A 14,639-nucleotide genomic window follows, 5' to 3' on the forward strand; every position below is an offset into this window, starting at 1 on the left:
GCTTTATGTTATTCCTTTTTGAGTACACTAGATTAAAAACTAACGTTTTCAGATGCCTAAAGATGTTTAACCACTAATTAATCAGAATAATGGGTCAAGATTTCAATTCTTGGTTTTGGACACGTCAGTTGCCGGGGTTGAGCTAATGTCGATAGCATAAGGACTGTACCTTGATGCGGGCGTTTTATTTGTTGCCCATCGTAATAATTGAATGGTTGATGGGGCTTCTTCAAGGGTTTGATTTGCCGTAATGTTAATGATATCATGCATGTGCGGCTTTTCTAAGAAGAAAATGCGTTTTAAACACTTTTTAGTTATGCTTTTTAAAAATAGGCCTATATTTTACGACATCATAATCGTAATGAACAATAAAATGAATTTAAACAACTTTAGAATACACTTGTTTCGGCTAACATGAATGTTATTCTTCAAACTAGTAATGTTAAACGTGTCTTTTTCGCATTTTCGACTTATAAGCAATACAGTAAATTCCGATAACGTCCATATATGCATACAAGCAATGGCGTAGGCGAGGAGGGGTTTAATAGTGATTTAATAATGATACTTTCTTAACCCTCTACTGGACATCATGTTTGGTACCTTGCCCCCGGCAACTGGGTGGATTTGGATTACACCCAAGTTTTACTTCATAGTAAATGGCTTCAGTTTTAATTATTGGAGTTGGTAGCAACATTGACACAGTTGAAATCACATTAATTAGTATATAATTTACCATTACTAACAATAGGCCCTACATAATTGTTTAATGTTGCTGGATATTAAGCCTGGTAGGTATTTATATTTATTAATTTGTACAGAAACAAAAAAAGGATTCCCAAACAAAGTTTTATTTTTCAGAAATAAAGAAAATGATACAAATCAATAAAGAACAGTTTTCAAAAGAATTTGTATAAAAGTAATTATTATAAAATAAGAATATAGCATTGCATAGATAAAAATAAAATACTTGACACAAACAATATGAGGAATATTTTTTATCAGAGAAGAGAAAAATATATGATGTAGTTTGAAAATAATAATGTACAGAATGTAGCTTTTGCAGATTAAAATGAAAATTCTCATGCCTATATAATTTATTGAGTAAATGAAGCAAGACCCAAAACAATAGGCTAAATAATATGCATGGGACAGGCATTGAAAACTACAAATTGCATATAGTGAAGGTTACCCTATTTATTAGCTATATCCACAGTAAAGATTTATGGCTTTATTACCTGCTTGTAAAATTGTTAAAGAAAAAGTAAAGTATTGTTAACTTTTTATGGCAGACCAACTACGGGCTGTGTTCTGGGAACATGTCATCTGTAAGGGGCATTGTTCTCGGCACATGTTGTCATTTTTTGTGTTCTCGGCACATGTTGTCATTTTGTGTGTTCTGGGAACATGTTGCCATTTTGTGTGTTCTGGGCACATAATGACATTTTGTGTGTTCTGGGAACATGTTGCCATTTTGTGAGTTCATGGAACATGTTGACATTATTTGGCTATGTTCTGGGAACATGTTGCCATTTTGTGTGTTCTGGGAACATGTTGACATTTTGTGTGTTCTGGGAACATGTTGACATTATGTGGCTGTGTTCTGGGAACATGTTGACATTATGTGGCTGTGTTCTGGGAACATGTTGACATTATGTGGCTGTGTTCTGGGAACATGTTGACATTATGTGGCTGTGTTCTGGGAACATGTTGACATTATGTGGCTGTGTTCTGGGAACATGTTGACAATATGTGGCTGTGTTCTGGGAACATGTTGACATTATGTGGCTGTGTTCTGGGAACATGTTGACATTATGTGGTTGTGTTCTGGGAACATGTTGACATTATGTGGCTGTGTTCTGGGAACATGTTGACATTATGTGGCTGTGTTCTGGGAACATGTTGACATTATGTGGCTGTGTTCTGGGAACATGTTGACATTATGTGGCTGTGTTCTGGGAACATGTTGACATTATGTGGCTGTGTTCTGGGAACATGTTGACATTATGTGGCTGTGTTCTGGGAACATGTTGACATTATGTGGCTGTGTTCTGGGAACATGTTGACATTATGTGGCTGTGTTCTGGGAACATGTTTGTTTCATTTTTAAATATTATAATAAAACATTTTTAGAAATTCTATATTAGGAATTGTGTATATATATAAATTTATATATTTAATAAGACAATTGGATGAATTAAAATAAACAGCAAAAATGATTCAAATAAGTTTAGAAGTATTTGGCTTGCTGTCCTAACAGTGAACTGTATTGCGAGCTTGTTTCCCTAGTGATAACCCATGTTTTTTGTGCGACCCTTCCAATCAAGTATCCAGCTTTTTCTTGGCCTGTATCAAAATGCTGGTCAGACTTGCTTGACTTGTGTATCACAATATGATTTTGAATGTTTTTCTGTAAATGAAATAAAGGCAAAATATTTTGATACTTTCTTTTGTGGAACTTGCAAGAAAAATAAATTACAAATTTATATTACTATCTCTAATATTTCTTTACTATAACTAAATACTTTGAAAAGATAAAGCACTGAACATGATGAATAACAAGAAACAAACATTATCAGCAAAGATTATAGATTTAAAATTGTGTTCATTCATATTGAAGATTAATGAAGTAGACTATCAATATTTACCCTCTTGATGGCTGATACTTTGATTTGATGTCTTTACTTTAAGCTTACACATCAGTCTCTGTGTGGTAAAATATGAAATAATATGCTTCAATAAAACTGTTTCAGTATATTAATTATATTAGATAAGTACATAGTTTTGAGCTCTATAACAATATGTGTTTCAATTATCATTCAAATATAATACCCTCTATGTTGTACACTCACTGATTTATTAGAATTGAATTTAAAAAAAGACAATAATTAATAAAATATTTTGGATTAAAATCCATTATATTTATTATAACATACAATGCTATCTCTTGCTATAATAATTACTTTAAAAAATGGGTTATGCCTATAGTACAGTTACCTGAGGATGAAACTAGGCACAGTGTATAGTCCACGGAGACTGATTAATATCCCTTGTAATTGAACATCAGTTGTAGTTATGAAATCTGGATGGCCAAACACACACTCATAGTCCTGAAAAGCAATTTACACATAGATTAGCAAGAATACCTCACAAATTATTAAATTAAAGCTAACCCCTATTTAGTGCAATCCATCAAAGTAGTAGCATTTTTCGTTAAGTTGTAGACACAATACAAAGTAATGTTTGGTCTGTGATTTACATACTTTTATAAAATAGCAATCAAATTATATATATATATATATATATATATATATATATATATATATATATATATATATATATATATATATATATATATATATATCAGTAGCGTACGCAGGGGTGGAGCAGGGGGAGCCGCCGCTCCCCCTCGAGCCATTTTCAGCAAAGTGGCGCCTTTTTGGAAACTTTTTAAACTCAAAGTTTTAATTATTGATATTTGTTAAAAATTAATTTTAGTCGGCACATCTCTGTAAATCACAAGATTCATTTTCATGCAGCAATTAAGCATAGTAGTAATAGACAAGTAGAGTCGACGTTCACAACACGTATTAGCAGCTGCATCAGCTTCTCAATCTAAAAATAACCATTACGATGCATTGCAATGTTTAAAAAACCTCTAAGGGTAGTAGCACTTGGCAAGATTAGTGTTAAGTTTAAGGCACCTGTATAATGTATTTGTTTAGAATAATTGAAGTAGAAAATGCTACACATAAAACTTCACACATAATTACTTTATATATACAGTTTAAATCGTGTAATTAATTTTTTTGAAATTACAATACAGACATAAATACAACTGATGTGGCACCTCTATTTAAATTTACTTATGGGCGAACTGCGTAGCGGTGGGTAAATTTTGACAAGGTCAACAACGTCATCACGATGAAGTAGTAGTATTATGACAGTTTGGGCGATAGTGATTACGATTAAAAATTCATATGAAACAATATCAACTTTATATTAATTATTATTTTAGTTTACTATATCTAGATCTATATTAAATATAAATAATTCTATATTTTGTATTAAAAAAAAGCAACTCAATTTAAACTAACACTGATCGCACAGTTAATTATCCGCTCAGCTTAGTAGCGCAGGCGGGGGGGGGGGGGGGGGGGGGGGGGGTGTTAGGATGGTTATAACCCCCCCCCCCCCCATGAACCCCTCTGTAAAATAATTATTTTTATAATACCACTGCTACTTATTTAAATCTATTTTTGAATCAGTATACATGTGTAATTGAATATGTATGTTTAGAACAGGCGTCTAAAAAATGACGCTAAGTTATCCCCCCTCCACTCCTCACCACCACAATTGTGTAGAGTGACATTAATGTCACACCTAGGTATACGCTGGGTTGGATAATTGACCTAAAGTGACCGGACAGTGTAGTTGAAACCCCCCCCCCCCCACCCCTCCCCGAACTGATCTGCTAAGTACATTTGAAAAAACGCGTAATAATGTACCAAAGTACCATGCCGTCAGAATCATAGCTTTTGAAACGTAAATCTCTGTGAATATTGTTTTTGCTATTACCAGTAAAACAGTGTGAGCAATACAGTGATCTAACCCATACCTTATCATTATGTTTAAAAAAATGATCTTTAAAGAATACAAAAAGTCGGTAGCTAACTTCACCATGTATGATCTGAAATGCAAGACCTATATATTGGTTATCTGTAGGCTATTTATCCGAATTTTATACATATATAATGAAAAGCTGGGTTTTATACCAACTCTGATTTAAAAAACTTTCATTATTCTTTACTACTTTAGCATTTATAATGATACAGGGTTCATGCTCAAAAGTTCAAATAAAATTCCAGGAGTTTTCCAGGACTTTTCCAGGAGTTTAAAAAAAAATTCAAGGAGATTTTAAGGCAAGATTTCTTGATCTATGCCCAAGGATTAGTAACATCAACTCCACAAAGTGAAGGAGGAAGGGAGGTGGGGTATGAAACAACCGTACGAGTGTTACACCACATCAAAGGCGACGATCGTCGGATTGTCGCGTCACGGCACGGAGTAGTGGGGGCGGGTTGAGCTATGGATGTTACGTTGGGTGTTACATACCGTGTAGGATGGTCAGTTGTCTTCCCCCACCCACCCCAGCCCATTTTGGTCGATTTGGCAAGCTAGTATTAATTAAGCGTATTAACAATTTTTAGTCAACCGAAAAAAGAGCCACTGGAAAAATATAATTTATTTTCTATAGCCATTTTTACGAAAAATTAATGTATAAAATAAAATAATGAAACATTACGCGAATCAGCATTGTTTGATCGGGTCGCAGCTATCCGGGTTTTCTAAATAAGATTAATTTTGACGATTAGTCCTGAGCTGTAAATACTACTACAACTTGTTTTGCTGTTTCAATAGTTTAAGACAAAGTTATGAAACATGCCTGTCTACTTTAAAAATCCAAAAGCCGACAAGTCAAACACGAGAACACATGTAGACCTATCTATCTTTAGAAATTGTTTATAGTATCATCCAATCGGGTCAATTGCCTAGCGTCACGTGACCACACACTCGGCTGTGCCACACGATGTGTAGATCACGGCAGTGCGATTTAGTCGGACGACGGCCGATGCGTTTATTTTTATTTTCGTCCCATTTAAAAACCACTATTCAATTATTGGCGGAACAAAATCAAATAATTTCGGTCGGGTTTTGCGCCGCGGGTTAATAAAATTTCATGTAATTTTTAGGAGAATTTTTCAAATTTCAGGAGAATTCCAGGAGGTTTTTATATTTTTTCAAATTCCAGGAGAATTCCAGGAGATTTTTACGGTTTTTAAGATTCCAGGAGTTTTCCAGGACCTCCTGGAATTTCAGGAGGCCGCACGAACCCTGATGATAATATATTTAATTTTGATTGTAGACAAAATATTTTTGTAAAACCGAATAGCGTTAAGGGGATAGGCTCCCGAAAAAAACGGGGAAAAAAACTTTTTAAATTAAAAAGCCTTTTACATTTATTTGTGTATGTATAAGTTAGGGTACTTAAGGAAAAATATTTGGATGTACCAGGGACTCTTCTGAAAATATGGTTGCCATGGAAACGGCGGCCATCTTGGAAAAAACTACCGATGTGGAGTTCTAAAATTTCCTAAAGTAACAAATAAACCGCCCATATAATCATTGATCTTTATTGTACTAACACAAATAGAGCCAGCTGGCTAATTTTTGTTACCAAAAAACAGCTAGAAATATTTTTTTCAAATTTTCAAAAACAAATTTGGTGAAATTCCATTGAATTTAGCATTATTTTCATTGGAATTTCGTCACACCAAATTTAGAAAATTAAAAAAAAATATTTCTAGAGTGATTTCTGTTACAAAAACTAGCCAGCTGACTCTATTAGCGTTAGTACAAGAAGGATCAATGGTTATATAGCCGATATTTATGTTAGTTTATGAAATTTTAGAACTCCAGAAAAGGATGTTTTTTTCAAGATGGCCGCCGTTGCCATGGCAACCAAATTTTCAAAAGAGTCCCTGATGCATGGAAATATTTCCCTACAAGTACCCTACTTTAGATATACACAAATGAATCAACCAAAGCTTTTAATTAAGAAGTTGGTTTTTTCTGGAGCCTACCCCCTTAAGCTACTTTATTAGATTATTAAGTAATTATTGAGTTGTTTTGATATTTATAATTAAATGTGTAGACATATATATATTTATATTAAAATAGTGATTATTTCCCCTTTTCGCTCGTCTTAATAACTGTCCCAGAAATTATTATGTAATTTTTTTTACAAGGATTACAAAACAGATTATGTTGCGTTCATTGTTTTTGGTTGTAGTGTGTGTATATTTTTTGTTTGTTTAGAGTGATACATTTTTTTGTTTTGTCAGCCTACATTTTTGTTTTCTCGGCCTACAATGTGTATGTTTTTTTTTTAATTTCTTCAGAGTGCTACTTTCAATTTATTTTACATCATAGCGAAGCAACAACATGCAGCTAATATATATATATATATGTATATATATATATATATATATATATATATATATATATATATATATATATATATATATATATATATACGTGTATAGAAGATATTACAAATTCGGCGCCTTTTTTTGCTATTTTCGCTCCCCCTACACTGAAAACCTGGATACGCCTCTGATATATATATATATATATATATATATATATATATATATATATATATATATATATATATATATATATATATATATATATTCATTGTAAATTTTAGCTATGTCTTGCTATTAAATTTATTTACTCGATTGATCTAAACTCACTTTATTTAAACATAATATAGTGGATAAGTATAGTGATTTTATTATTCAGCAATAAATAGCAGCCCTAAAAAAATTTAAATAGTAACGTTTGCGAATGAACACATTAAATTCTATGTATTTCCATTTCTATGTCTTTCCCAACTTGATGCATATTACTAACCAAGCATTAAACTATAGTCCTAAACCTGACTCTAATTACCATTTATTGGACAACCTGAACCGTTGCGATACCATGTTATAATATATTATTTTAAAAAAGAGCTTACCACTAATTAGTAAAATCAATTGTTTTTAGTATTAACTGAGCCGCATACTATCTGCTGCTATTGTCATCACCAGAAATCCAGTATGTTGGCAAAGATTAGTCTCTAAGTTCCCTGCAACCTCTTTCCTCTCGAGTGCGGAAAACACTGAAATCATTAATCATTATTTCATTATGCCTAATAGTTTAAAGGTACTATTAAAGTAGTACTAAATAGTACGAGTCTAAGTTACTATAGGTCTAATGATAATTATTATTGTGTATGCTTACATGCTTTAAGTTTTATGCACAATATTGGTATAATATATAGTCTATAGTATATAGCCTAAGCTATAGAGTATACAGGCCTATGAGCCTAAATATAACAGCAGCTTGAATAATGCTCATTAGCATGCATTCACTATAAACTATAAAGATAATCAAATATTTCAATTTAATTAAATTATAACTAATAGGCCTAATAGTAAATAGGCTTTTTTCTTGTGGCAACAAATTTAAAGTATAGGGCAGTACAGTTATAGTATAGGCCTACTAGATTCTATATTTAAGTATGTGGGCTTTTCATTCCAATGCACCACAATAGATACCACACATGATCAAGCTGGACCTCTGATCTAAAGATTTAATAATTGGGCCTAACAAACAGTGAAACTACAATAAAAATCATGTAAATTACTAATTTAACCTTCTTACCTCCGCTTCTCTAGATTCCTATTCTATTTCCTTCAAACTTTCTTTTTATGCAGCCGTATGATTAGATTCTAAACTATATTCTAATAAACATGAAATAACTACTAACCAGAACACTAGATCTAAATTTCTATATTCTAAGCAATATGTATTAAACCTATAGGCCTAATATTTATTTTAAATTCCTATGCGATGTGTCGTGAACTGTAGGTTTCATGTTATTTTTTTAATGGCGGACATCAGTTTAAAATTTCGTTTCCTTCCTTTTGTTATTCTATTTATAGATTCAAACTGCTTAGAGACGGAGCAATTATCATTGAGTTAGTCGTCTGATCCACACAGGAAGTGCGGGTATATCTATTTGTTACTCAGTGATCTGATCATTGACAAAAACAGAGATAGCCATTCGCATGGGGTGCAGCCGGTGGACAGAGAGAGAGAGAGAGAGAGAGAGAGAGAGAGAGAGAGAGAGAGAGAGAGAGAGAGAGAGAGAGAGAGAGAGAAAAAAGTGTGCACATGGTCTTTTATATATTAGAATAATAATTTATTATTAAGCCAATTCACAATGCAGTTGTAGGTTAGATTAGAATAGGATAGAATAATCTAGAATTAGGGGAGAGTGCGTGTGTGAGTTGAGTTTACCCTAGAATATTGTCTGGGCCACAGGCAAACTAGCGTTGACGGACCAGCGTGTCCTAAAATACCTTCCTAAATGTAGGTTCAATAATGCCAGACTGACACGCTGGTCCTTACTGCTACAGGAATATAAATTTACTATAGAACACATTCCGGTGTAGTGTACCTGTCACACCACTTTTTTAAAAATTATTTTTTTAATTAATTAATTATTTTTTTTCTCTGTTTGTTTTTCGCCCTCTAGGTTAACTTAGGATTTGGGGATTTAGTTAGTATTTGTAGTATGTACTACAAATATTTGGGTGGGGGTAGTGTTACGGGTCAGTTGTAGGTTAGATTAGAATAGGATAGAATAATCTAGAATTAAGGGAGAGTGCGCGTGTTAGTTGAGTTTACACTAGAATATTGTTAACCCCGGTGTGTTTATGTATTGTTATCCCAAGGTCGAATGCGGTATAAAAGCTGGAGTGAATGATTGTCAGGGGGTAGTTAATAGCGGATAGGACGAGGGCTACGCTAAAATGTTCATATTTGAGACTGAATAAAAGTATTGAAGTAAACACGAATCGTCTCTTGAGTTGAAACCAACACGAACGTAACTACATCGGCTTGGAGAATACAAGTGTTCTGTTCTAGGCACATTAAATTAAATTTTTAAATGTAGGTTTTATAACATGGCTGATTTCTTTTGGTTGATATTAATCAACAAGTGTAGTAATAAACCCAAATTATAAAAACAGTTAATCTTTTGGGTTAAATAAAATGACAGCAGATTTTGAAAATAAGTCTCGCATACCATGATCGGAACTGATAAGGAGATCACATTATAATAATCACAAACCTATAGGTTGAACAGATTTGAGACACATCTTAATTAAATGTCCCGAACGAACGATCAATGCAGTTTTCATAGATAAATCCAGGTATATGCATTTCGAAATAACAGAATGCGTTAAAGATTAAGTTAGACATATACTTTAAGCAGAATGCCTTTTGAAATTAGTAAACACATATACATTAGACGAAAAATATGTTGTTTATGTTATGGAACTATGTTTACCATATTTTTTTAAAAATGTGCATCTTGCATATAAAGTAGAAAAAAAATTGAATACCTTTTTTATTGTTACCACTAGCAATTAAACACACCATCACCATATGTAAATACATAGGAATTTTGCATCCACACACCCACACATCAAAACACACACAAACACAAACGTTAGTCTTCAACTGATAATGCTCATGGTCAAATTACTATTGCAGAATGATTATTCACTTGTATATACTGTTCTAATGAAACAGATAATGTTTTTTCTTCTTTACTGCTATAATAAATGTTTATGATAAAAACTAAATTGTTATTGAGCAAATATTGAGTAGTTTCAACCTTGCCTTTAAAGAAACAGTATTGTGCTAAAGTTGAACAGCTCTGCATTAAGAGAAACAGCTTCCTCTGTTTCTTTTTTAATTGTAATGTTGGACGTGACTTCCTCCAACACAATAAAGGTTTAACGTGTCAGCTAGTTATACGCCAAGTAGGCCGTTGACTCCGATTTCAGCCTATTCATTTTTCGATTTGCTCCCATGCAAGGCAGTAGTTATCGTATTTTGTGGTTTTCACAATAGATTGGTTGCTGTCCCCAGCTGTCGATCCTCACCTGCCTGGGGTCGCAAACATTTAATGCCACGTGACCATCACATCGCAGACACACGATGTGAACGCACAGGATTAAAATGTACGAGCCGACCCGCCGCTATGTAGTTGTTGTTTTTTCTACTTTTTAGTAATTCATAATTTGTGAATTAGACAGTACCAATGCTGCCACCCCACACACCCCCCCCCCCCATCCGTGAAAGCAGCCTCCTCTTAGTTACCTCCTCTAAGTTTAAAATCGTTTCAAACTAAATTATCTGCCCCTAATAGCCGTCACCAAACCCGGCTCTACGAATGTAAACATACCATGTGAGAGGGGGGGGGGAGGGTGGTAGCGATAGAGAGGAAGAGAGGGGACTGCAAGGCGCGCTTGCAGCTTGTTTTCTAACGTCTTGCAGAAGAGAATTATATATATAGATGGCAGTTTCATGAGGGGGTGGGGAGTGGAGGGGGTATAAATGTATGCCTTAATATATAAACATCATCATTTATAGGACAATCAATAGCAAAACTGAATTTTCAATGGTGTGTATGTATTGCTGGCCATAAGAAAAAAAAACAAGTATAAGGATAAGGACTGATGATATTTTGTGATGAGTTAATGTGGAGATGAGCAAACTTTCATGATGTCTAGATTTACTTAGTTCTTCGGGAAAAACAAATCTTACCCTTTATATAATCTGTGTAATAACTAAACTAATCCACATCTTATCCTTATTCTATGGTACTGTTTAGCTTCATTTCCCAATCTGTTTAGCTCTTTAACCTGATTTGCTTAGCTCCATAACAAGATATTTTTAGCGTCAATAAACTCATCTGTTTAGTTTTATAAAAATATCTGTTAAGCTATATTACTTGCATTGTTATTCCTCTAAACCGATCACCCACCTAGGGCACAGTGTTTACATTTTAGAAAGATTTGTTGTCTGAAGTTTAGATATGATTTCACAAAGTCATTGATAGTGTCCTAATGACGTAATGAGGTGTGTGGCGTTGGGGAAGGGTGAAGAAAGACTTATTGACCTCAACGGTTTGACTTGACATTAAATCAAAAGTTTGACTTGGGTTATCTTAATAAACGGGATGACATTTGATTTGTTACAGTTCAGAAGGTGAGTAGCAACTGGAGAATATTAGAAGACATGAGTACACACGCAAAACTTGAACAGTCAGGGTCAGAGGAAAATGTTACTTCATGTCTTGTGTTAACTTGTGCTGACTTCTTCATGTCTTGTGTTGGTATCTTCATGTTTTGTGTTGGCTGCTTCATGCTGGCAGCTTTATGTTTTGAGTTAACTTGTGTTGGCTGTATACTAGGTTAAAACAGACTAAAATATACAGCTATACTTGACCACAAACGATTTATTTACGTATACTGGGAATCTCATACTCAATCTATACTAAGCAAACCAATGGATCAGAAACGAATGTATACATGTAACTGAGAATTTATCCTCCAGCTATACTCAGTAAACCCAAAAACTCCAGTACCACTGGACCACACAAAAACCATTCACATGTACTGGGCATACATCACTCCAGCTATACTGACTAAAAATAAAATCCCAGCCCTTTTTATTATTCCAGAGAGATTTAACAAGTTTACATTCTGTGGTGGAATGTTTTATGTTGGGCAGAAGGAAACAAAACGATTTTTCTTCGAATGTAAACCCACCAACCACTTTAAAAGATAAACCTTCGCCATTTAATGACAGATCATCGTAGTTCGACAATCGTCACAATCCAATATCATCACCTTCTGTTGCGAAAAATTACCCCAGATATAGTTTTAAATAAAACCTTCCCTTATGTATTAGCATGTAGTAAACTCTTTATGCAGCCGATGTTAGACGTGACAACTAATCAATGATCAATATAACCCAAAACGTGACGACCAAAGTATAAATTGGATTCGAAGAAATATGCTTCAAGCTTTTAACTCCATAAACGGGAAGCTTACATTTATATACCGTGAGAATTATTTTTTCTATTCAATATGTTTCATGTGGTGGTAACTCACGAGATATTGGGTAATTATGAGAGTAATGCTGTGATATTTAGACACAAAAGTGCGCAAAGGAAAACTCCCGAAACAGAAAAATGCGCAAATACAAACTAATTATACTAATCCATTTAAATTTGATTTTGTAATATTTCGGTGAAGTATGTTGTAGTATGATAAAATGTACATCTATTCATTCTTTGTTAATGTCTTTAAATGATCGATTTAAGAAAATACAAATGCCCATGCATGTTTTCTGTTGCACTATTTTCAAATGCGCATCTTTCCGGACACTATCAGAAACAAGGGCATTTATCAAACAGAGAAAATGACATAAATCAAATGGCGGCTATATCATATATCAGACTGTAACACGCGGAAATAAAATAAAGACAATTCTTATTTGGTTAAAAATTAAATTAAAAGAAAAAAGTTAAAACTTTTGTCAATGATTGAGATTTATATTTTGGAAGTCTCTTTTATTCTTTTAGTTTTCTGCAAGAAAAAGAAAAGTCAATTATAAACAGGAACAGCATAGTTCACTTAACAAGCTACTTTTTTTAAAATTTAAGGATATTTAAAATAAAAAGACTAAACTAAACATACGAACTGGTCATTATCATTTCGTTGCACAAATTTTCACTTTCAAAACGCTCAATCGATTTTTGCATGATTAAATGAGACTTGTAATCATGAAACCAGAATGGTAAAGTTTTTTGAATCAGTTATTTTCCCATTCCTGGTCCGTTACATAACCCGATATTAAAAAAACATGTGTTGAGTAAATTATTGTGTAATATATTTTTTAATAAATGTAGCGCTATTTTAGCATTTATTTTTATAGTTTTATAATGTTTAATAGAATAAAGCGGGAGTGATCTCTCATAAACGTTCTTGAATGTTCTTATATAACACTACGGGGATAGCAACTGGTGATTTTTAATCAATTTTTAAACGCTTTTAAAAATAGAATAGAATCCACGAAACGTTCTCAAATGTGTATATAATGTTGATGAATATAGTACTTTATGAGATCTATGGTGCATTCTTTCGTTTTAAAGAAAGCGATAAGCTGTGGGTAAAAAGAGTTACTACAGTCGTTCACTAAATCGAATCTAGGGCGTTATAAGGCGCCCCGACAGTGTGCTATTTGGCACCCCGGACTATACTGTGTGCACTATACGTATTTTAGTTTATGTTTGCTTTTAAGTTTATGTTAATGTGCACGTTTAATTTTGTTTTATTTTCTAAGTTTTTGTATGCGATTCGGTTTGCTGGTGCGTATGTGTTTGCTTTACTATTTGTGTACGTGTTTATGTTTATGTTTATGCATAAGTTTGCGTTATGTTTGTGTTTGTTTCTGTTAGCGTTTGCAATTAGGTTTGCGTTTGGTTTTGTGTTTGCGTTTGTTTTGCTTTTGTGTTTGGTTGGTGTTCGGGTTTCGGTTTGGTTTTATGTTTGCTTTTGCGCTATGTTTGAGTTTGTTTTTGAGTGTTTGTTTTTGTTTTGGTTGGTGGTGGTTAGAGTTAGGTTTAGGGTTATGTGTTATTTTCTGTAACGTCCATATTTACATATAGAAATTTTAAGGAGAAGATAACTAATTCTTTAACCCAGGCAATGCCGGGTATATGGTGAAAATCTCTGAAAATATCATAAAGAACTATAAATTTGATAAACATATATGAAATTTCATCATCCTAGGTGTAACAGTACTCAATGTATTTTGTTTACAGACAGACAGACAGACAGACAGACAGACAGACAGACAGACAGACAGACAGACAGACAGACAGACAGACAGACAGACAGACAGACAGACAGACAGACAGACAGACAGACAGACAGACAGACAGACAGACAGACAGACAGACAGACAGACAGACAGACAGACAGACAGACAGACAGACAGACAGACAGACAGACAGACAGACAGACAGACAGACAGACAGACAGACAGACAGACAGACAGACAGACACACAGACGTATGGAAAAGTTTTGCACGATTACAATCTTTCCTCCATACTTCGTATACGAGAAAGTAAAAAGGGATGACTTGTTGATTGTTAAGATAAGTT

At 33.6% G+C, this 14,639-nt stretch overlaps 1 long non-coding RNA gene across 1 annotated transcript; it reads right to left on the reverse strand.

Annotated features, from left to right (window-relative positions):
• Nucleotides 1-1,976: 1,976 nt before the first annotated feature.
• Nucleotides 1,977-3,104, reverse strand: LOC131941353 (uncharacterized). The gene is made up of 3 exons (XR_009386633.1): nucleotides 2,995-3,104; nucleotides 2,646-2,703; nucleotides 1,977-2,407 (listed from the first exon to the last, which is right to left on the reverse strand). It is a non-coding gene; the product is annotated as an uncharacterized LOC131941353 (long non-coding RNA).
• Nucleotides 3,105-14,639: the final 11,535 nt, after the last annotated feature.

Source organism: Physella acuta, unplaced genomic scaffold (assembly GCF_028476545.2).
Source record: "Physella acuta isolate Inbredline_101_S28 unplaced genomic scaffold, ASM2847654v3 ptg000028l, whole genome shotgun sequence".
Taxonomy (NCBI): Eukaryota; Metazoa; Mollusca; class Gastropoda; family Physidae; genus Physella; species Physella acuta.